The sequence below is a fragment of the Mus musculus genome, chromosome 14 (assembly GCF_000001635.26).
Source record: "Mus musculus strain C57BL/6J chromosome 14, GRCm38.p6 C57BL/6J".
NCBI classification, from domain to species: domain Eukaryota; kingdom Metazoa; phylum Chordata; class Mammalia; order Rodentia; family Muridae; genus Mus; species Mus musculus.
This window is the reverse complement of record NC_000080.6, coordinates 77,529,060-77,553,686: the sequence shown is the minus strand read 5'-3', so window position 1 is coordinate 77,553,686 and position 24,627 is coordinate 77,529,060. Positions and strand designations below refer to the sequence as shown.

General features: G+C 42.0%; 1 protein-coding gene and 1 pseudogene across 36 annotated transcripts in view; one reads left to right on the top strand and one right to left on the bottom strand.

Moving 5' to 3' along the window:
* Window positions 1-24,627, bottom strand: part of Enox1 (ecto-NOX disulfide-thiol exchanger 1) — a 565,516-nt gene that overhangs the window by 168,077 nt on the left and 372,812 nt on the right. The window lies entirely within an intron of this gene.
* Window positions 12,922-13,045, top strand: Gm23823 (annotated as a pseudogene).

Sequence of the window (24,627 nt, the reverse complement as noted above, 5' to 3'; positions counted from 1 at the left end):
GGAAGGAGTTACAGAGACGGAGTTTGGAGCTGAGATGAAAGGATGGACCATGTAGAGACTGCCATAGCCAGGGATCCACCCCATAATCAGCATCCAAACGCTGACACCATTGCATACACTAGCAAGATTTTATTGAAAGGACGCAGATGTAGCTGTCTCTTGTGAGACTATGCCGGGGCCCAGCAAACACAGAAGTGGATGCTCACAGTCAGCTAATGGATGGATCATAGGGCTCCCAATGGAGGAGCTAGAGAAAGTAGCCAAGGAGCTAAAGGGATCTGCAACCCTATAGGTGGAACAACATTATGAGCTAACCAGTACCCCAGAGCTCTTGACTCTAGCTGCATATATATCAAAAGATGGCCTAGTCGGCCATCACTGGAAAGAGAGGCCCATTGGACTTGCAAACTTTATATGCCCCAGTACAGGGGAATACCAGGGTCAAAAAGGGGGAGTGGGTGGGCAGGGGAGTGGGGGTGGGTGGATATGGGGGACTTTTGGTATAGCATTGGAAATGTAAATGAGTTAAATACCTAATAAAAAATGGAAAAAAAATGTATTCATCTATATTTTAATGTTTTTAATTCAAATTCAAACATTTTTATGGATATATGTAAATATGCATTTATGTAAAATCGATGGATTTTATATTAACAGAAATTATAACTTTTTTGGATTGTTAAAAAAAAAATAAAAATAAAAATAAAAATATTTCTTCGTAAAAAAAAAAAAAAAGAAGGTAGAAGGCAGACTGAGAATGTTAAATAGATAAGGATAAACCCAAAGAGAAGGCTCAGATGATGTGATAAGAGGTAGAGAGGATTGCATACACTAGCAAGAGTTTGCTGAAAGGACCCTGATATAGCTGTCTCTTGTGAGACTAAGCCGGGGCCTAGCAAACACATAAGTGGATCCTCACAGTCAGCTATTGGATGGATCACAGGGCTCCCAATGGAGGAGCTAGAGAAAGTATCCAAGGAGCTAAAGAGATCTGCAACCCTGTAGGTGCAACAACATTATGAACTAACCAGTACCCCGTAGCTCTTGACTCTAGCTGCATATGTATCAAAAGATGACCTAGTCGGCCATCACTGGAAAGAGAGGCCCATTGGACATGCAAACTTTATATGCCCCAGTACAGGGGAACGCCAGGGCCAAAAAGTAGGAGTGGGTGGGTAGGGGAGTGTGGGGAGGGAGGGTATGGGGGACTTTTGGGATAGCATTGGAAATGTAATTGAGGAAAATGCATAATAAAAAAAAATATTAAAAAAAAAAAAGAGGTAGAGGAGGAAGCCGGGCGTGGTGGCACACGCCTTTAATCCCAGCACTTGTGAGGCAGAGGCAGGTGGATTTCTGAGTTTGAGGCCAGCCTGGTCTACAAAGTGAGTTCTAGGACAGCCAGAGCTACACAAAGAAACCAAACCAAACCAAACCAAACCAAAAACAAAAACAAAAACAAAAAACCAAAGAGGTAGAGAGGAAGGAGATGCTGAAGTTAAATGGAGAGAGGATGGCTTATTAACAGGTCAGTGAAATTGAGTAATGGCTAAAGATTTGATCAAAAAGGAAACAAAACATAAATACACATCAATGAAAACATTCATGAGTGGAGAGAAAACTTCAAGGGGCCTAAAGTATTTGTTCAGAATCTTATTGAAGAAATAACAGCGGAAGATGATTCATATTTGATAGACTCATAGATTCCCACATCAGGGAGGTTCTAGAACATACAACACAGGAAACATGAGCTCCACACAGAGGCACACAGCAATCAAGTGGAATTCATGACAGCACCTCTAGCAAGAAGACACACATGCATATTCAGAGAGACAAAATACAATGAGAACGCATGTCATCACGGAAGCAGTGCAGGCCAGAAGGCACCAGAGCAGCACTTCTGAAGGTGTACAAGAGAAACAAAACAATCGCAGCCCCAGGGAAAATGTGTCAGGAGTGAAACCAACTGTTTCAAACCAAGCTGTTGTCAGAAATGTTAAGTTTAAGAGAATCAATCATCAAATCTATGAGAAGTATTGAGTAGGAGCTCCTGAGACAAATTTTATAAGATGTAAGTCAAGAGATGAATTATATAAGATATGTCATGAGCCACAAAGGTAGTAAGTAACTGAAAGGGTAAATGTGTGTGTGGTTAATTTATATAAAATGTACCCCCCCCTTTTTTACCCTCTTTACAAGATGATTGAGGGCTGGTGAGATGGCCCAGTGAGTAGAGCGCTTGCTGCCATGTTTGACAACCTACGTTTGATTCCTGGGACTCACATGGAAAAAGAGAGAAATGACTTCCATAGTTGGTCTGCTCATCTCTATGATGTACCATGTTACACATGTTCATCTGCATATGTGTGTGCACATACGTGCACACACAAACACAAAATAAATAAGTAAAAGATAATTGACTAAAATGTAACTGCTATTTATTTGTGGCTTACAATATATGCAAAAGTAAATGGTATAGGAACAAGTCACATATAGGTTAAGAGTATTGTTTGTACATGAAGTAGTCAAGAAGAAAGTTGCAATCACAGATCCTACGAAACAAAAGAAGGAAGGAACACTGGAATCAAGCATGGAACAGACAAATGAAATTATTTAGTAAAATAAAACTGTAGCTCAGCCATGCTGATGATCATGTTAAAAGTAAATGGTTTAAAATCTCAATTAAAAAGCAAGGCTCATCGGACTGAATTAAAAAAAAAGAATGAGAGCCAGTTATATGCTGTCTAAAAAAAAACATCTTGAATATGACACCACAAACTAAAAACAAAAGAACTAAAAAACTATACCAAGTTAACACTTGCTAATAATGGGCAAAGTTGATTTCAAACAAAAAATTATTAGTAGATGTAAACATTCATTTCATTGTAATTAAAAGATGAATTATCAAGTGATCCTAAGTATCTCTAACATTCTGCACTGGGAAGCAGAACTGCAGAAAAAAATTAATACAACAGAAAACTGATACAAATCAATGTTCTATAAATATCAACAACCCTCTCCTAATAATTGCTAGAATGCATAGACAGAAAATCTACATATTTAGAAAATTTAAGCAGCATTGGCAACTAATCCAACATAATTGACATTTATAGAATGCTCATGCAACAACAGCAGAAAAACATTATCTCTGGTCTTTTTCATTTTTTCAAGTACACATGGAAGAGTTATCAAGATAGGCCACATTGTAGGCATGAATCAAATCTTGATAATATAGACACAAATCACATAATGTATATTATTGGTTCACAAAGGAATCAAATTAGAAATTAATGATAAGAAGATACCTAGAGAATCACCAACTAATTGGAAACTAAACAACACATCTCCGAATAACCTGTAGGTCAGACAGAAACCAGAAGGGAAATTAAAAGAGCATCTCAAACTAAATGAGAGTACAACACACAAGCCCCTTGGGAGGCAGCTCCAGGAGCGTCAGCAGACAAGTTCCTGGCACTCGGCACTCGGTGGCTCCAGGAGAAAAGCAGAAAGGCTGCCCAGCACTGACAGTGGCTCCTCCCGAGCAAGCCAGGGAGAGAACAGTAGTCCACCAAACCTGGCTCAGGGAGAAGCTAACAGGAGTCATCGGACTACCGAGAATAAATACTAAGAGAAAATCATACCTGGTGCTCGGTTTTGTGTGGGTGAAATAGACAAATTTCTACGTGAGCCACGCAAGGAAAGGGAGTGTATTAGGCGTGATACCAGATACTGCTGACACTAGACGAGAGAAGGTTGACATAGTTAGAGAGCCGATGTATAGTAAGTATAAAGGATTATTACAGAACACTTAGGCCAATACATACGACAAAGTGATTCCTTGAAATACACGAAGTACCAAAGCCACTGGAAGAACTCATTTATATAGCCAGTTACCTATGATGGAAGTTGAATTTCTATATGTAATTGTTCATATAAAGCAAGTATATCTTAGATTGCCCTAGTAGGGAATTAATGTTAAATACTAAATACGAAGAAATATGGATTGTACACAAATTTTTACAGTCATATGGAAAGTTGTGCATATGAATTTGTGAATGTGTGTGTATATGTATGTGTGTATATATGTGTGTGCATGTGTGTGTATATATGTATGTGTGTATGTGTGTATGTATGTGTAAATGTATCTGTATATATATGTGTGTGTATGTATGTATGTATTATGTATGTATATGTGTGTATTACTTGACAACTGATTTTAGGATTCTATCATTCCTCTCATACCAAAATCAGGCAAAAACAGAAGGAAAGGAAATTATAGGCAACATCCTTCATGAACTTTTATGTAAAATTTGCATCTAAGCTCTTGGCAAATTGAATCTAATGATCTATATAAATGATAATGTATCATAAAGAACTAGAAAATACAAGGCTAGTTTCACATCAAACCCAACAACCACCACAACAAAACCAAATGACGTTTACACCACGGTGGACTAATAAGAGAAGATGTAGATCATCTCAATGGGTGCCGGGAAACATCTGGCAGAAGACAGAGCTCTTTTTCTTACCTGCCTAAAGCCCAGGGGAAACTCCCTCAGTCTGATAAAGGCAACAGCTTCATTACTTATCAGTATGCACACACCACCCTGTGTTTCCTCAGAAGACGAGAAACCAAGTAAGGACAGCATCTCTTAACACTGCTATTCACCTAGTGCCTAAATGACATCGTGAATCACTCTCAGAACAACTGTAATGAGTGAAAGAAGCCAAGCATTGAATGAATCCTACATAGTTCATTCATAAGAAAATTTTGTCATAAAAGATAATTTATAGGGCTGGTGAGATGGCTCAGTGGGTAAGAGCACCCGACTGCTCTTCCGAAGGTCCAGAGTTCAAATCCCAGCAACCACATGGTGGCTCACAACCATCCGTAACAAGATCTGACTCCCTCTTCTGGTGTGTCTGAAGACAGCTACAGTGTACTTACATAAAATAATAAATAAATCTTAAAAAAAAAAAAAAGATAATTTATAGACAAACAGAAGACCAATGGTTCTCAAGGAATGTGATAGACAGGACCATGAGGAGGGAATATTACAGAGGGAACTAGGAACTATTTTGGCATGGCTGATACATTCCTTATTTTGATTGAAATAGGTACACGTATGTATGCTACAATCTATCACATTGGTACAGCATAGGTCTGCTCCACTCATTATATTTCAGTTACAATTCATTAAACTATAAACAGTGAGTGACATGTCCCTTAGATCATCTGTAAAATTGAAATCACTGCCACAGTGACCCAAGTAAAGCCCACACAGGTCTATGTCTCAGGACACAGTTTACTTAAATAGGCATTGCTGTTCTAACATGGACTAAAAATAATATCAGATGTGCACATATAAGGTTTTTTAGTGTACAGTAAGGGACACTTAATAGAACTTGACAGAAACACAGTCAGCTACATGCCAATTCTACAATCTCACAAGTTAGTAAGAAATGAGATGAAGGTGATCTGGCATGAAAGATGGCCCCCGGACCTCAAAAGATGATTTGGGAGGGCTAAATTAATTCTCACCTTCAACTCAATCCTACGGAGAAAATGTCTCTCAAGTAACATAAAAACTTGCAAGACTTTAGATGTCACTGTACATCTGAATTTATTCCGTAGAAATTTTTCTCCCAATGTGCTAAATTTCAAGACTTTCTTGGAGCCATGAGCAGAATGAGAAAGCGCAGATGGTTGAAGCTCACAGTCATAGAGATTCAAGGCAAGCAAATCTTAAACTCTATTTGTGATTGAAATGCAGTCGAGCTGAGAAGCCTCTATCCTAGGCACAGAGGGGAGAGTGAGGCTGAGAGAGCATTAATATTTTAATATGACCATTGTCGGTTGACACCTCATTGGAAGCCTATATGGTACTCTGCTGTCTCCTTTAGAAGTAGCATTTAAAACCATTTCTAAATGCTCAATAAATAGGGTCTATTTAGGTGTTACAAAGAAACAGTTCCCATGCGGTATCCACAAGGTTTCACTCAATCTCCTGTGGCTGTCGTTGCCAAGATTGCAATTACAGGAAGGGTTCTGGGCCAAACAAGAAACGACACCATTCCCATGGACAGCCATTCTCCTGACACTGGGGAGCCAGTCTGTTGTTGGCAGATCACACGGATTGGTTTGTCAGTGGCTTTGCATCTTCTGGAAGACCCCTGCGGGATAATAGCACTTGACTGAGAGTGTACCCCCTCTCTTCCCTCCTTCCAGCAGGCATTTTGACATCTTTCAAAAGTAGATGTCCCAGAATAAAGAGGCTTCCAGGCTTCTAAGCAGGAGAAGAAAATGCCCAGGGCTGCCAGCTGCAGAGTGCTCATGTCCACATTCCCGTCGTCCCACTCACTGGAGATTTGGCACCACCTCTGTACCACCATAAAGTTATTTGTAGAGAGGGTATAACCATAGCACCTATTTTACTGGGTCAGGATTACACAGGGTTACTACTATAAGATGCTTGGAATAAAGTCTGGTTTGTAAACAGCATATGAAATCTATGCTTCTTGTTAACCCGGCTCTACTGTCCTTCAGTAGAGCCCGACCATCACATTGCTAAGCCACTTCCCTACAGTGAGCACACAAGCAATAAAATGAAGAAGCACATCCTTTAATGATGATGCAAAACCTTCCAGAAAGGAGAACTGAACATGGCCAAGGTCTCAAATATCAAGACCTACTACAGTCACAGTACAAAGGATCGGGTCCTTTCTGCATGCAATGTATCATATAACAGGTACCATGTACATTACTTTATTAATTCCTATTACAATTTCATGCAGAGGCTATCAGACCTCACATTTTTTGAAACAAGGAAACTTAGACCAGAGAAAATTAAAGGCAAATTACTTGTCTCAGCCCTCGTGGTTGAGAAGAGCATTTCTGGATGGAAGTGCCTGGCAGTGCCTGGCTCTCAGCCCATGGGCTTCCTGCTATGTCATGTGGCTTTTCAGTCCAAAAAGGAAGTGGTATTTTCTGAGCAAAGGCATTTAGGAGGAAAACAAATCTGTCAGGAGGCAGCACTTCCAACAACACGCAGACTTTGAAGCCATTAAGAGAAGGATAGGATTAAATGCTGCTGGGCGAAACAGTTTTCTTGTGACATCGGAACATGGCGGGATGGTCTCATTGCAGGCCCCTCCATGCAGCAGAATAACACTCCTGAAATGAAGTCACTTTATTCCCTGGTGCTTCCTTGGCTGGACTTGGTACCAGAACTCAAACTAGGCTACTTGGTGCTAACTTCTGTGAAAAGAATGTGCTTCAGAAAGCTTGATGAAAAAAATATAACCTGGTGGTATCATGGTTTCTTTCTCTAGAGGCAGTGTGGCATCAATGCCCTAAGAGAGATTCCCTGCTTCTCAGATAGGAGGGAAGGGACCTCTGGTAGAGTCCCTACATGAGTTTAATTTCATATACACTTAGACAAATTAATGACTAAAAGGTGCAAAGACTTGAAAAGCAAGAGAAAGTTTTATTTCCTAATATTAACAAATCCGTGTCACCCAGAAAGACTCTCAGGATGTGTTTGGAAGGGAAGAAAATGAAATTGCCTTGCATATTAAGTAGCAGTTCTCTAAAAGTTTAGTAGACTAAACCAAACTTGAGCTTCTGGTTACCAAAAAATGTTCATCTGTTAGCTACTGTCATGGGTTGAAATCCCCAACATAAAAAAAAAAAAAAAAGAAAAAATTGAAAAAAAACAAAACTAAACTAAACAAAACGCCACCGACAAATTCTTCTCCCGGAGATGAGTAAGACTGACAGGGATTTCCAATGCTGCTGTTTTCTGAGATAGACTCCTGGTATGCAACTGAGACTCTCTCTCTTGCCCAGGTGAGCCTTGGGCTGTGCCTTTGCCACCAGCCTCCTGGAAGCAGGGACTGAAGATGTCACCCACTGTATCTGACACAGAGCATTTATAAAAGAAGAAATTGGTGTGGCTGTTTGAAAAGATTTGAAAAGTTTCACACCAGATTAAGACAGTCTGCACAGAAATCACTAGCAAATATTTTTGTAGTAACTATTTTACAAAGACTCGAAGAATGGGTCAACATGATGTGTAGTGAAATTCTCATTGACAAGAAATCTCCTAGACACCTGAAATAGTTAAGTTTGTATAATTGGTTGCATCAGTTTGTAAATTTGTAGACAAGGCAAGCAAAAGATCCACATGGAACTGACTTTCAAGTCACTGAATTACAATATTGCTACGCTGCACACTTGCATGTGTTCAAGAGTTTGACAGTAAAATTTCCTTGGAAAACTGCAAGTTCTTTAAAGAACACTCTCTTTGGAGAGGAAACATGAATGAGGTAAGATCCATGGTCCCATCCTGCTGATGCCACCAAGACATGCTGGCGGTGATGCTTAAACTCGACGTAATAATTTTATCATTGCTTTCCCATGGGGATTTTTGAAGATGGTTAAATGTATTAGAGCATGTAACTTTATACAACATAGTTTTCAGAAGCAAAGGTCTAGTTTAGCATGTGCACAGTCTTCCATGATAAGAGGAGAAAGCATAAATCACAATACCATAGACATTTTTGTCCAAAGCAAATGTGTTTGATAGCTGCTTCCCACTCAGAATGTATGTAAGAGGGGAAATGCCAATCAAAACTAATGCTTTCTATGGACCATGTTTCTAAACTACTCTTTGTTGACTTGGATGTAAAATGTTTAGCTTTATTTGAACAATTAAAAACTAGAACTATAATTGTTTTTTGATATTAGAAGTTAAGAGACCTAAGAACATGGCATCATGGGGGTTTCCCTTTGAGAAATTAACTTTCAAGTGTTAGTTATTTCATAAACAGAGAACTGCACCCTAGGTTTTCCTTTTAAGTATTTAAAACTGATTTCAAAACTATTCTAGTTTATTGTTTGCTGTGACCTCTGACATATGCTTTCAGATTCTTGCTAGGAATTGAGTTCAAATATCAAGGCACAACTTAATTACACTGACTTGTGAAGCACCTTTAAGACTGAAATCCTAAGATGTACACACCAGAGAATGTACAATTGAACAAACTCATAGGAAAAAACACTCCATTTTTCTCTCCCCAGCAAGTCGCTCTAAGCCAGGCAGTGGCTGTGGACTGCAGACGGGACGTGGAACAGGCTGAATCCGCTTAACCTTTGAAAGCTGACTTTTCAATAGGAAGAGACAGACCAGCACAGTCACAGGTGCCTGCTACAGAGACATATGCAGTCCCCTGGGGTGGAACAGGAGGAAGAAGGAAGCATTTGGTTGCATGAGGACAGACTGTCTGGAAACATGGTTTCTGGGTGGAACTAATGACAGGGAGTTCATGTGTGACAGGGAAGATCAGGATGAGGAGATTCAGGGCAGGGGTTAGGAGTCCAGACAAGGCCTGAACAAGCGTTCCAGGCTTCAGGGTTGAGAGGAAGTTTGTGTGCATGCAGCCTGATGAGCCAGGGTTCAGCGAGGAGATGTGAGATTCAACAGAGCACCTCCATCCCCACTACTAACTGATAACTACTATCTGGTATGTCTATTGACTTTCTGCTGGGACAGTCATTCATTTGTAAGGTCCCAAGGAAATAGCTGTAAGTTGTTTATACTTTATTCCAGTGGTTAGAGGATATATATATATACATATATATATATATATATATACATATATATACACACACACACAAGCATGATATTGATGTGAATGTACATTTACATATGTGTAAACATATATTATATAGAAAATATTTACATATGTAACATGTAAGGTCACACGCATAAGCCAATGCACACATAGAGATTTTCAAACACATGTCAAAGATTTATACTGGCAAATTAGTGCCTTGGAAATTGGGGTACATAATGAAAACGAACGTGAGTGATTTGCAAGAACTGCACACTTGAGGAGGCAACGCTAGCCACAGGTAGGTGGGAGCTTCTCTCCAGTTAGAGAAGCCCAGTGTGTCAAGGACACCCGCAGTTACTAACAAAAGATACACAGATAACATGCAAGGTTAAATCCAGAAAGCTGCAGACTGGGGAAATGCCAGCATTGGAGACATAGTCAGTAACAATGAAGGCTGATAGAGTAAAGTGGATTGGTGTCACTTAGGAGACATGATCTAAATGGAAGCCCAGCCCACTGTGTGAGAATGCAGAAAAGGTGTTTTGTTTGAAGAGACTGTAAGCTTACTCGCTGAAATAAACCAGAACACTAAACGGAAAAATGTCATTAGTGGGAGTGGGGGTGGGGTGGCAACATCATTAGGGAAGGCTTCTAACAAAGCAAATTGGAATAATAGGAAAATAACAACATATGAAACCCGAGTTTAATAGTCCATTTTGCCTCCTTGCTGAGAGATGTAGAAATGGCTTTACCAGAGGAGTGTAGTGTCCACTTTCCTCATCCTTTCGGGTAAATGGGAGTACGGACATTGTCTGTGTGTGGCTGGCACTGTGCTAGGAAGTATTTCTGCTTGTAAAGGACAAAATCAAGTAAAGAGGAGAGGCTTGATGTTAATGCCACGTGGCATGTGGAGAGGCTCTGCTTTACAGAATTCTATCAACAGAACAAATAATGGGAACAAATTGACTACGATCCGGGTCAAACCCTACGGTAAGAGCAAAATTGCCTGGAGGTGGGTAGGAAACTGCATGGTTAAAGCGGGGCAGAATTATCAGGGTAGGCTACTCAAACTGAATGGAATGTCATATGCTGTCCTCAGAGGTGCAGGCAGAATTCAGATATGGGGAGAGGGAAGAAAAGGTATTTTTGAATAAGTAACAGCTGATCAAGAATAGTTGAATCTGACCCAAGTGTGGGCCTGCCTAATTATTATAACTAGCAGGTGAGAAAACGGACGACAAACCACATGTGACGTTGCCAGGTTTCCATCTGGAACACATTATCATCAGGATGTTCTTAACATAGTAGTCCCTGAGAGATACAAAGAAGGTACTTTAAAGAAAAATCTTATATAACTAGCAAAACCTTTTAATGATGCATAAATTCTGCAGGAATGCATGAACCTCTAATGAGAGCATAGGTAGAAAACAAGTCCTTGTGGAGGTAATTTGGGGGATGCCTTAAGATGAACTGAGATAACCTCATCTTCAGTTGACCTGAAATTGATCTTAAAGAAACTGTTCAAATGGGAAGCAAAAGGCCAAATGCACTAATTGTGGTGATTCAGACTATTTGCAAACTGGGAGTAGCTCCAAGACAGAGCAGTCAGGTGAATGGGAAGAAACAAATGAGAGCATTTATAATGGTGAAGGCTTAGGGTAATCATAAAGAGCCACCATTGGTGTGCATGTCAACAGGTTGAACTTATAGGCAATTAGGCACTAATAAAACTGAAAGTGTGCACTCCTCTGGGTTAGATCCAGAAGCGTCAATAAGTCTTTGGGCTGGATGGTCCTCGTTGTCAGTTTGAGTGCATTTAGAATCACCCGGGAGATTGGTGGAGATGTGAGGGTGTTACTAGTGAGGGATAACGGAGGGAGAGGATACATCCTGCCTGTGGGTGGCAGCACTAATGGTTTCCCTCTTTCCACTTCCTTTCTGTCTGTGGCCTGTGAGCTGTTTCTGCCAAGACTTTTCCCCTACCCGGATGAATGGACTGCATCCTCTAGGAGGCAACACGAATCCTGTATCACTTTAAGTTGTCCTGTCAGTGTGTGATCATGACAATGCAACACTAAGTAACCTCTCACCTGGACCCAGGGATTGGGCGTGACTAGGCCTCTGGGACTGGTTTGCAGGAGGAGTTTTGAAGGGTTTAGAAGTTAGCAAAACCACTGAATACTGAAAGCAGAGCTTACTGTGCAATTTTGGCAGGAGCTTAACAGACGAGGAGGAGAGTGAGGCTATGCACAAAACATGCAGATAGTGAAGGCAGTCAGTGCTCAGGAAGCTTCAGGTGGGGCTGTTGACAAGGGGTCTTTTGTGTTACAGTCTGTCCAAGGTGAGACTGTGGACAAGGGGGTCTCTCATGTTACAGTCTGTCCAAGGTGAGACTGTGGACAAGGGGTCTTTTGTATTAGTCTGTCAAAGGAACTGTCTCCATCTTGTCCACATCCAGAACTTTGTGGGAGGCTGAACTGAAGAGTGACTAATCTGGCAGAAGAAATTTCAAAACACAGTAAGCATTGAGGCTGTGGCATGGTTATCGCTGGCTGCTCTTAGTCAGGTGAACATGGAGCAAAAAGCAGAGCCAAAAAGCATTTGACAAACATGAAGTCTGGCCAGAAAAAAAAGGCTATAGTGACCATTGTTGACAAGGTGTTTTGTTTTGTTTTGTTTTTGTAGTTGTTTAAGAAAAGAGTCTTATTAAAATGAATCTAATAATTTTGTCCTGGGGCAAGAGGGAATATTTATAGCACTCAGGTTTTATGGCGTAAAATTCTAAATCCATTTGAAAGAATTTCTCTCAAGAAGGCAGAGTCAAGGAAGTATCCTGTTCATGAAGGAATGCCTAGGAAAATGTTTCTAATGTTCAGCTGTGGAGGTACGCAGATAATCCAAGGTGGGCTACGTACTGCTTAATCATTTTACAATTAATCTTTGTATCATTCACATGGTATTGGCTTTTATAAACATGCAGCATGAAAGTGTTATAGGCTCACGAATTTGTCTAGGTAGATCTTTTTTTTTTTTTTTTTTTTTTTTTTTTTAACAATAAAATTGTTTTTTTATTTGACCTTCCCTTACAAGCCATGGTATTCTTTGCCTTACGGCTAAGTAAAAAAGTATTTTTGGCACCTGGGGAGATGCTCAGTGGAAAAAGCATTTGCTAGAAAAGTGTGAGGACCAGAGTTTAGATTTCCACAACCTAAGTTAAAAGCTAAGCAGGCATGGCAGCCAACTGTCTCTAGGGCTTTTGTGTGAGTTTGGAAAGGTAAAGCCAGATTCTTGTCAATATAAGTTTGTTCTTCCTCCCCAGAGTGTTACAGGTGTGGCTGCTGTGTCACATGTGCATCAGTAGGTGGCAGAGAGGACATAGGCTATGCTCTGATCTGTGAACATCTGAATGGATGATTAGTAGCCTAACATTCCCTGAAAACAGTGAGCCTCAGATGACCACCAGACTGGTACCAGGGGGCTGGGACAGGAAGCTAGCTTGAGTTCAGGGCCAGGATCTCGGAGTCAGGAGCAAACCCAAGACTGAGTGGGATGGCAGGCCCCAAGAAGGAGTGAGCCTGAGACAGAGACAGAAGATGATCCTCAAAGTTGCCTGCTGTTAAGCCTGACAACCTGGGTTCAATCCCTGGAACCTACAAGGTGGAAAGGAGAGTCAGCTCCTACAAGTTGTCCTCTCATCTTCACACGAATGCCGTGGCACATGTTCCCTTCCACCTGTTCCTGCAGGTCGTAGTCATAGCTGTCATGCAGCAGAAGACTGAGGATATACCGTGAATAAATCATGGCATCAATGCCACATTTCTCCAGCTCTTGTCCCAGCCAGGTTTGCACTGGGCCCAATGCATGAAGCAGCGACATGTCAGAAACAGACACAGGGCCTGGATAAGAACTTGAGGTGCTTTCAGATGGCAAACCATCCACAACAACTGTACAGACAGGGCGCATGAACTTAGGTTGCTGACATTCTTAAAATGCAAAGCATTTTCTACAGTGGACGTTCTGTTGGTATCCGGAGAGGATTTCACTCCAGCAGAAAGGAGAGGAGCTGAACATGGAGGATAGGCAGTGACCGCGCAGCAGTCAGCTCTCTACAACACAATTTCCCTCTTCAGGCATGACCAGTGAATCAACACCATGATAGCAACACACAAGGAGATGAGGTTTTCAACTTTCATTTCACATTGAGGCAATGTCAGTCTCTGGCAGTCCCTGCCAAGGCTACCGGGTGGGCGCCTCTCCTTGCGCTCCGAGGGCTGCAGGCGGCTGCCGAGCGCCGGGCGGCCCTGGCCTGCGCCTTACGTAAAGCGGCGGCGGCCCCAGCGCCAGGCGGCGGAGGGCGGGAGGCCGTCTAGGTAGATCTTAAGAAAGGATGCCTGGGAATCCGATCAGTGTTTAGCAGGCTCAACTTCTTTGCAGGAAACACCCAAGAGGACTAAACAGGAAGCTCAATGGGCACAGTCTTAGTGGCAGTGGCGACTCCAGAAAGCTAAACATTCAAGGAATCTGGAATTACTAATATAGAGAGAATGGTCAATAAGTTGAACCAGGCAAAGAGAGGCTATGTGGGCTACAGACAGCAAGGCTGGCGAGGTAGGACTCCCTTAGCCTCTTGCAGCTCACATCAGGACAGTATAAGCCCTGGTACTGGACATGGAGCTACAGAATTCTATGACTTGCTGGGATCTAATTCTGCTTGGGTTGGGTCCTTCCTAGCCATTATTTTATTCACATTTGGACTATGTGCACTCTGTGCTTTATTAGAAGTTTTCACAAATGCAAGCCTACCTGAGTTTTCAGTGGAGATATTGAACAAAGCTGGAGTTTGTAAAATACTGGGAACTCCCGGATATGGACATGAGCATTTTGAGAGGCCTGAGGTTGGCACAAGCTATTAATTATAAAAGTGATGTGTTTTGCTGTCAAATTCATAAGGTGGAGACTTGTGATAGTTTCTATTCACGGGCCATTTGAGGATACAAAATCACCCAGAAGGCTGGTAAGGCATGCCTCTTCGTGTGTCTGTGGGAGACTTTCCAGACATGTTTAAATGAGGAGGAAGACTCACTTGGATCAGCCCATGGCTTAGGTATAATGGGCACCGGGTATAAAAAAGATGGAAGAAAAGTCAGGTAAGAACTAACGTGCTTCTCTTTGCTTCCTTCTGCCATGGTATACGCTGCTCCATCGATCCCTCCCTGCCCTGACAGACTAAGCCTTCTGAGACCAAGAGCCATAATATTATTTTGCTCTTCAACATTTTCTGTAAAATATTTGGTACCAGTGACTAATACAATACTGGGTATTGAAAGTATACAAGGCTTTTGTCAATTCTAAGATATATTCAATTTTTATTTTATTTTTAAATAAATAGACTGTCCATAATATACCTGATTCTTTCAATGATCAATTATATTTTGGACAACCTACTTATTTTTAAACATGAAAAATTTGAAGTTATCTTAGAATTGGCCTGCTTTCTAATAAGGACCTTGAGAGTCAGAGAGTTAAAAATTGAGTCCTGGGGCTGGTGAGATGGCTCAGTGGGTAAGAGCACCTGACTGCTCTTCCGAAGGTCCGGAGTTCAAATCCCAGCAACCACATGGTGGCTCACAACCATTCGTAACGAGATCTGACTCCCTCTTCTGGAGTGTCTGAAGTCAGCTACAGTGTACTTACATATAATAAATAAATAAATCTTTTTTAAAAATTGAGTCTTTAGTAGCTCTAAGATCACGTGTCTAATCAGTAAAAATTGTTCCATTAGATCACTGACAAGAACTTCGCAAAGCTAAAATGCAGTCATCTTGTTTATGCAGAAATACCTCTTTAGGCACAGACCCCCATTTCATGAAGGTATACCACTAGAGTCTGGAGAAACAATGGATGGCCTTTTATTCTGAGGATAACATTATTTCTGTATACCTTGGAGAAAGAGGTGGATGGAGTGAGGATGATTTGTCGATATTCTGACCTAGTTTGTGTGCAAGAATAAATAAAAAATAACATACGTTCAAATATAAAACACAACGTGACTGCTCAAATGAAGGTCTGGATTGGAAGGTCTGTTACTCTAATGGATTGCTACCTGTGGAGTAGGTCAAGCAGGGAGGGGAAACATCAATATTTCACAGTAGGAGCAGTCACAAGTCTAATTTCTAAAAGCTATGTGGATTTCTAGGAGTTTCACAATAATCAGGTAATTAACCAAAGTAAATATTTAGAATGAGTTACACAAGGATATGAGGTCGTCACAAGTAAATGACCATCGCTGGTGTAAACTTACTCTTTAGAGAAAAGAGGCTGTTCAAGAGGAGCACGTGGCATTGTGGTCATGGCTGAGCCCAATGATCATTATCCAGTGGGCACCCATCATATTTGTTCAATTATTTAGCAAGTAGAATGTCTATAGTAACTGTATAGAATTCTGACAAGTCTTGTATTTCATTTTGAGTTTTGGTGGCTGAGTATTTGATCCTGGAGCAATGGCTCAGGGGTTGTTGGTTCTTCCTGCATCTTGGTTTCACTATGCCCACTATTGGCTGAAAAGGCTTTGCCTGAGCCAGCATGTCTGGGTCTCTGTCTTCTCAAGGGCTTCACTTTTTACCTCTGCCTCTGTGTCCTCAGTGGGTATCTTTTTCCCCCGTGTATCATCTGAATCCTACCGGGTCTTCACTTCTTGATTTCACAGCTGCCTGGCTTTTAGACAAGGGTCTTTAAGAGTTATCTGACTTCTGAGTTTCACTTCTCATTATTCTCACTTTTTTTTTTTTTTTAAGTTTTAAAAACAATTGGTCCAAAGCTAGTCAGGAAGCAGAGCGGAAGAAGACTGGATCCTCTGTTTCCTAGGAGATGCTTCTACTCACCTGTGATCTCTGTGACCACTTCTATCTCATCACAGGGCCCCCTGGGTACCATCTCCCTTGATATTTCTGACATGGCTCAACCTTCAGCCCATCACCCTGGCTTCCATTCCCACAATTCAACAGTCACCAAGGACTTCAGAACCACCTCCTGCAATCAGTTTTTTTGTTTGTTTGGAACTTGGCCCATCACATGGACAAAAAAAAAAAAACAAAAAAAAAAAAAAAAAAACCAAGTCCATTCTGCTAGCTGCCACACAGTTGAAAGTTGTGGCTTGCCTTCCGTACTTCTGCATATTTCTGCTTCCTGGGAGACTGCTTCTTCTCAACCCCCTTCTCAGGTTGTCAGTTTCTGAAGCTTTAACTGTAAGACTTTCAGAGTCGCCTCCTTCAGCTGCCTGCTCTTCCTCTACTCTGTGTAGGCAATTTCATCATGCCCACAGCACCCACATATTCTTATTCCAATCTACAGATGCCTTTGTACACAGCTGCTTCAGCCTCCCTTGGACCTACTTCCAGAGCCATGTTTGTATCTGTTGCCTTCTTAATATCACAATTTAGACTTCTCACAGAGGGCCAAGCTTAGCTGCACAAATCTGAAAGTGTGATTTCCCCTTGATTTTCTTCTTTCCATGTTTCTCATTTCAGGAAATGCTATCACCTACCCAGTTGCCTGAGTCACAAATCTAGGATTCATCTTGGTTCCGGTTTTTCTGATTTCCTTTTCTTGTAATCTATCACAGAAGTCCTCTCTCTACTTCAGAGATGTGTATCAAATTTATCCTCATCTCTCCAACTCACTACCCTCCCCAGGCCACAACAGTTCTCAGCTCTTCCTGAACACACACAGCCTCTTAGCTGAGCCCAGCACCCTCCCTTCTCTACTTTGAATCCTCCTTTCAAAACTTAAGTCTATTACAGAATCTATTTATGATAAAATAAATGAATAAACAACCCATTTTCAATTTACCTTAGAATCAAGTTCAGGTTCTTTGCCAGGACCCACAGGGCTTCTGTCAATCCCTTTAATCTGCTCCCAAATGTCCCTACCTCATCCATCAAACTGGCTCTCTAGGAAATTCTTCATGTATGTTGAGCTCTTCCACCTTTGGTGTCCTCCCATGTTCTCCTTCCATTCCCTCTAGAGCTGGCTCTTCTCATTCATTAAGTCACAGCCTAGGACTCTTCTCTATGGAGAAACCCTGCCTGACCATGAGACCTATGTGGTTTCCTCACTCTGTGTTCTATTCGTGCAGCATAGAAAGGATGCTATGGCATTACAAAACTAGGGGCTGGGGATGTAACTGAGCTAGTTGAGTGTTTACTTAGTGTGATGGGGAACAATGATCATCAACTTGCCAGGATTTAGAATCACTATGGAAACAAGTCCCTGGAAATGTACAGAAAGGATTCTCTAGATTGGGTTCGTTGAGATGGGATGACCCACTTTAAATAAGGGAATATCATCCTACAGGCTCAGTGAACATAAGAGAGCAAGGTGAGCGAGCAGCAGCATCCCTGGAGCTATGCTTCCTGCCTGCAGATGCAATTTGACTAGCCCTGTCCTGCTCCAGCCACCAATGCTTCACCACCATGAAAGCCTTGGATTTGATCTCTCTAAATTGGGTTTGGTGGTAAAAGCAGGGGAATCATAGATTCAAGGTCATTGCTGACTACAGTCAGAGTTCTAGGCCACTTGGGATGCATGAAATCCTAACTCAAATAGGAATCACTGAAGTGGAGGGAATATAATATTAACTTAAAAGACCTATTGAGGGCTGGAGAGGTGGCTCAGCTGTTAAAAGCACTGGCTGCTTGCTCTTCCAGAGGTCCTGAGTTCAACTCAACCACATGGTGGCTAACAGTCATCTGTAATGGGGTCCAATGCCCTCTTCTGCTGTCTGAAGACAGTGACAGTATACTCCTATAAATGAAATAAATAAATCTTAGATAAAAGACTTATTTGATAGAACTTGAGAAGATGATCAGTGGATCAAGTGCCTCCCAGTGATCATGAGGACTGCCTCAGATATATACCATCCACACACAAAGCTGAGCTTCTAATTGTGGATGCTGCCTGTAATGCCAGCAAGCAGGAGGCAGAGACGGAGGAACACCGGGTAAGGGGACTAGTCACAACAGCCAGAATCCATGATCTCCACAGTCGGCGAGAGACCCTGCCTCAATTAACAAATTGGAGAGCAACTGAGAAAGAAACATGGCCCGAATTCCTGGCCTATCACACACATGCACACATACATGGGTACCTATACATATTCATCCAAGCACACATTCAAATATGCATACCACATACACATACAACAACTATTTCTAGGGAGAACAGAATTTGTTTTAATGTTTCCTGAACATTGTGTCTTTGTTTTATGTACACACTTAAAAGCCCTGCTGTTTTTCATTAAGAGCTATTGAGTTCTTTGAAAACCTTGTTTTTCATTCACAACATTCATGGTCCTACTTAGATATATATTAAGTAAGTCTTTTCTTGGTGCTTTTTTTTTTCCTGCATCCTCAGCAGCCCCATAAAACAAAAAAAATAAAAATAGAAAAAGCATGGTCCAAGGATGCTGAGGTGAGAGATCCCTTACCGTGATCACTGTTAAGTTGGTGCCAAAGAGGCCAAGGCAGAATCGGACACAGCTCTGCAGGCATTCCTGCCACCGCACACTGGTCATCATAAATAATTCACATAAAGAAGACGAAACACAAATAGAAAGAGAAAATAATGTGACGCCCTGTATGTTTTTTAATTACTGCAGGAAAGAAGTTCATTTGCAGCTAAAACACAATACTCCTTCACCCCTTTGACATGTACTTGGCTGCAAGCACCAGCAACTGTTTCCAAGCAGCTGATACATAAATTCTTAGAGCTACCTGCTGTGGGCACTCAGGCCTAAAACCCGATAAAAGATACCCGTGGGCCTTCGGGGAAGGCACGTTCCAATTTCTTTCCTTTTTTTTTTGCAAAGGAAAGGAGAAAATGGTTTATATGGGTCTGACCAAAAGAGACAGAATAAACAATACAAATAAAAATAAATAAACAAACAAAACAAACAAACAAAAACACCCCGCAGGTGAAAGATTCTTTTCCTCAGCGAAAATGTTGAATACAAATTTTGCTAGATTTTCTTTTTCTTCACCTTGACAAATACTTAGAGAAAGCAGTAGGCGGAAGGAAGGTTCACTCTGCCTCAGTGTGAGTGGTGTCCAGTCATGGTGAACTGGCTGCTTTTACTTTGGGTCTGAGGTGAGGACTTAACTTCCTGGTCAGCAGGAAGTAGAGAAAAACACTCGGGGAAGGGGAAAAGGGACAGGCCTTTACAAAGGCCTACCCTCCAGGGATCTACTTCCTCCTACGGGGCTGAGGTGGTGTGAATGAGAAATGCTGCCCCCGGTGGTTCATGTATTTGAGCACTAGGTCCCCAGGTTATGCAACTTATAGGCGGTGGAGCCTGCCTACCAAAGGAAGCAAGTCACTATGGGCAAGTCCTGAGAGTGTATAGCCTCATCTACTTCCAATTCTCCATTTTTTCCCCCATGTGGATGGATGGACAAATATAGTAAAGATAGGGTGAGATAGACATAACTGGGCATGCTATCATAACAAAAAAAAAAAAAAGACAGACGTAAGGAGATTGATTACAGATGCAAGAAATGAGCATGGCTCATTAATTTGATCCCTATCTCAGAGGCTTTGCGAAATAGTATGGTCTTTTCCTGTGTATTAGATCTATGAAATGCTTACAGTGAATGCATTAAAAAGAATTTAGCTTCCTCTTGGTCATCCAGTCTTTGTGTTAAGCAACCAAGGCTAATGTTTAGTTGTCTCTTTATGTCTGGCCATTCAGAGAAAGATATAAAATGCCTGGCATGCCCTTCATCTGGCACCAGGAAGAAGGCAAGAATTCTGGGGATTTCTCTAATACTCATCAAAACTTACAGAAAGTGTCGAGACATTGCTCTGTAGGACTTACCCAAATCCTCTCCCGCCGTCCTCATGACATGAAAGGGTGATACAAGTCATAGAGAGCAGTAACCATGGACCTGTCCTACTTGGTACCCTGGCTCTCAAAGGGCCACCATGTGACTAAGGAGATGAGAAAACCCAGGCACAGCCACTGCCACAGACATCTCACAAACCTATGGACCTCGTGGGAGATTATTTAAAGGCATATTGTCTTTGCTCTGTGGAGTTTCCCATGGCCAGTAAAGATCATCAAGGACAAATAGGCTTCCAACTCCATCAAGAAAAAGAATGTCAATATGTCACTCATCCAAAGAAGGAGTCAAACACTAATCACCATCCTAGTCATCATGAGGGGAGTATAGCTGAGAATTAACTCACACCCTACACACACACACACACACACACACACACACACACACACACACACATACACATTCAGAAATCAAATACAAGGCTAGGATGTACTCAGTGACAGAGTTCTTAGACTGCAAGAGGCTCTGGGTTCTAAAAATATCCATATATATATATATATTCACATATATCCATATATATGAAAATATGAAACAACACAAAGAAGGAAAGGTCTTGACTGGATCTGGGTTAACACAAAGGTCCCTTCACATGAGTCCTGGCATTGGCTGCTTGGATTATCACGCTGAAACATGAGGATGCAACCCATCTCAGTGGGAGAGAGGCCCTCTGACAAATTAACAGAGTCTGCGAGGAGCACAGGAATAATGGGAGACAGTCCCACTTTGAGGCAGCTCATTAATGTTGAAACGGCATGCCTCCTCTCAAATGTCCCTGAAAATGACTGCAGTACTGAGTGTGAGCTACTCCTATCAGAAGTCCACCCTAGCTCTCTGTGTCATGATTCGGTGAGCACTGGGTTGGAGCTCTCACCTGTACTCATGGTGGATAGATACCCTACCGATGTAAGAACAACAAATCCTTATCATAGTTCCATTACTGTTCCTCCAAAGCTTGCGTTTGGGTGCCCATTCTCGTGAGAAGAACCATGGCCTTCCTCCCCTACTGTTCCCACCTAATCGCATGATCCTGCACCAAGCCACTTAGAGTGGAGCCCATCACATGCAACTGTGTGCACGCAGCAGCTCCCTTCTGAGCACCAACGTGATGAGATGAAAGGGTCTTGCCAAGGAATGTGGGAGAAGACGTACATTTCTGGTTCTTCCTACTTTTATTTTCATGAAGTCCCTACTTCTCTTTATACACATTCAGAAGTCAAATACAAAGCTAGGATGTACCCAGTAGCAGCATTCTTAGCCAGCAAGAGGCTCTGGGATCTAAAAATATCCCTAGCAGCAAAAGAAGAGGGAAGAAATCAGATTTGATTGTCAGAAAAACTAATCATAAGAGCAATCAAGGCCAGTGATGTGAGATCTTAGCAATGTCCTCAGTTATCTTTTTTTTTTTTAAAGACCAAGTATTGTACACTCCCCTTACAACTGTCTGAACCGAGCCCATGGCATATCGAGCATTTAAGTTACTACGTATGTTCCTGATTGTGTGTTTTCACATTTAAGCTGCTTTCGAAATTTAAACCCCGCATATGCCACTGCGAAGTTCAAGGCCCTGAAGCTGGCAAGCATCCTTGCTCTGGTACTTGGTCCTTCAAAGCCTCAAGAGATTAGAGTTCCTTAGAGTAATTCTCCCACATCACTCATGCTGTTACAGGTGTGATTAACTCGGCAGGGGCTCTCTGGATCCATCAGAGTAAATGCACAAACAAGAGACACCATCACCACCAAAAAAGATTATCTTAATTACAGGCACACTGCGCTTGTGGGTACTGTGTTGCTATGTTGCTTTATTTCCTGAAGGTAATTAACTGGATGCAAGTTGTTTTAGCATCAGGAGTATTCGTGTCTTACGAATTCGTTCTTGATTTGGGGTTGGGATTCTCTTTAAACCAAATAACAAAGCTTTAAGAGAGCAGAGCATCCTCTTTCCATAGGAGGTCTAGAGAGGCTCCGGGGATCTGTATGACTTGCTAATCACAGGGCTTTTCCTGGGGGAGATGTAAGCAAATCTTAATCTCGATCAGACACTAATAAGTCTAGCTTTGTGAACAGGAGGTTTATACTTAGTTAAAGCATATAGGTGAGGGATAACATACAGGAAGTGGGTGATCCCAAAACATTACTAAAACATCCTACCCCATCATGGGTTACGGCTTCCTCATAGCTGCATAGAGTTCTCGTCTCTAACCTTCCCTCCAGACCTTCTTCCTCTCCTTCAGCACTTCACAAATCCAATCCATATGCCCGTCTAAGTCACCCAGATCCTTCGCCTCTCCTTCTTCTTGAAAACCATCTTCCATCATGAGGTTTAATAAAGCCACAAAAGTCCTATGCCAGTACCGAGGCCCTTGCTGAATCAAGTCCTTTCCTAGCTCTCAGCTCAATACAGTCCTGCACTGCTCGGTGAACTGGGCACCACCCGTCACCTCTCAAGCTCACCTCCTTCGCTATCACGTTTAGCTCACTTTCTCCCTCCTCACTGTTATCATCTTGTCACGGGTTCCAAGTCTTCAGACCGCAGCAGGAGCCATTCAGCACATATCTAATGGGTATGCTCTTTTCCCTTAGTGTTCTTAGCTTTAATGAACAGCAAGCACACACCTCCACCAACTCTTCCATTTCTCACCTTTTCTGTTATTTCACAGGTTAGTGTGCAAGGAATGCATCCACTAGTCTTTTTCTTGTAATTCTCCCATCCAGGCCTGACTCTGCTTAGCTTCTGAGATCAGACAAGATCAGGCACAGTCAGAGTGGTATGGCTGTTGACTTCTTATAATGCATCCCTTACTTGGGCCAATTCTTTCTGGGTAGACAGTTCGTCCTCAGTCCCGGCCTTATTATTCACAGTAAGACAATGTAACCTTTACAGGTTTCATACAATGCTGTGCCCTGTGCATTACTTTCAGAGACTGCAACATGCTCTCTGGTTCTGTCTGTCCTTCTTGTCATGTCTCTGTATTCCCTTGGTGAACCACATTCATGATAGACACACACCACCCCATAAGAAGAATGAAAGCAACAGCAACTGACTTTCCTTCTGAGAAGACTTCTCAGCCTCTGCCGCAGGTCTTATCACCTATAGCAAGGACAATGCAAGGCAGAGCTCCATCTATGTAGCTATGAAGAAACCATTATCTATGCTAAGGTGGGAGGGACATTTTAGTGACGTGGATCCTTGGAGTTACTCTCTCTCCTGTAAATAACTCCAATAAACCCACTGGTTCATTTTTTATTGACTGATATGCTGTCTGTCGTTGGCACCCTATCAGGGCTGAGCAAATAAATGCTCATATCTTTCCTAGTAAAGGTGACTTACAACTTGCCCACAGTTGTTTGATGGCGGCACAGGAGTCAATGTCTTGTACCCAGGGCCTACAGAACTCTGCCTTTCTTTTATTCAGTGCTGTATTCATGCCCTTTCTGAACTTGTACGCCCTTGTCCATCTTGACTGGCCAGCCAGGGCCTTGCACCACTGAGCTCCTCCGTATTCTGTAGAATCTCTGATCTGTCCCTATCCTGGCCAGATGAAACCATCTTTTCCCTCTATTATTTTTCTAAATTGCCTTTTTCTTCCTACCCATGACTAGGCAGTATTTTCACACAGCTGGGGATGAACAAATTCAAAAGATGCTCTCAAATTCATGGTTTCCAAAAGAGGCCACGAAGTCTTGCAAATATAAAACGAGCATTTTGAGTGATTGCACAGCTCACAGAAACATCGCTGGCTCGAACCTCATCAGTGACGATTCACTCTGGGCAAGAGCTCCCCTGCGGCGGCTTCAGTCAGCTCGCATTAGGGCACTGAGGCCTATTTGTCCTGCTGAGATGGAATAAATGGCTAGTATGCATTAACTGATGGAGGTCACAAGCATCCAAGCCACTCAAGTGAGGGATATTTCTTTAAAGATGCCCTCGTGCTTTGAAAGACTTAGTGGACTTGAAGTCTATGCTATTTCTCCCTCCCCTTAAGGAGAAAGTCTTTTGTTCTGTAGACAGGAACTTTCAGAAGGAAAGTCTCAAGGTCAAAATTGTATCTTTTATGATAAAAGACAATGCCCTGGATGAGGAGTAGGACAGTGTGTCGCATACCCAGTGTACCTCAGT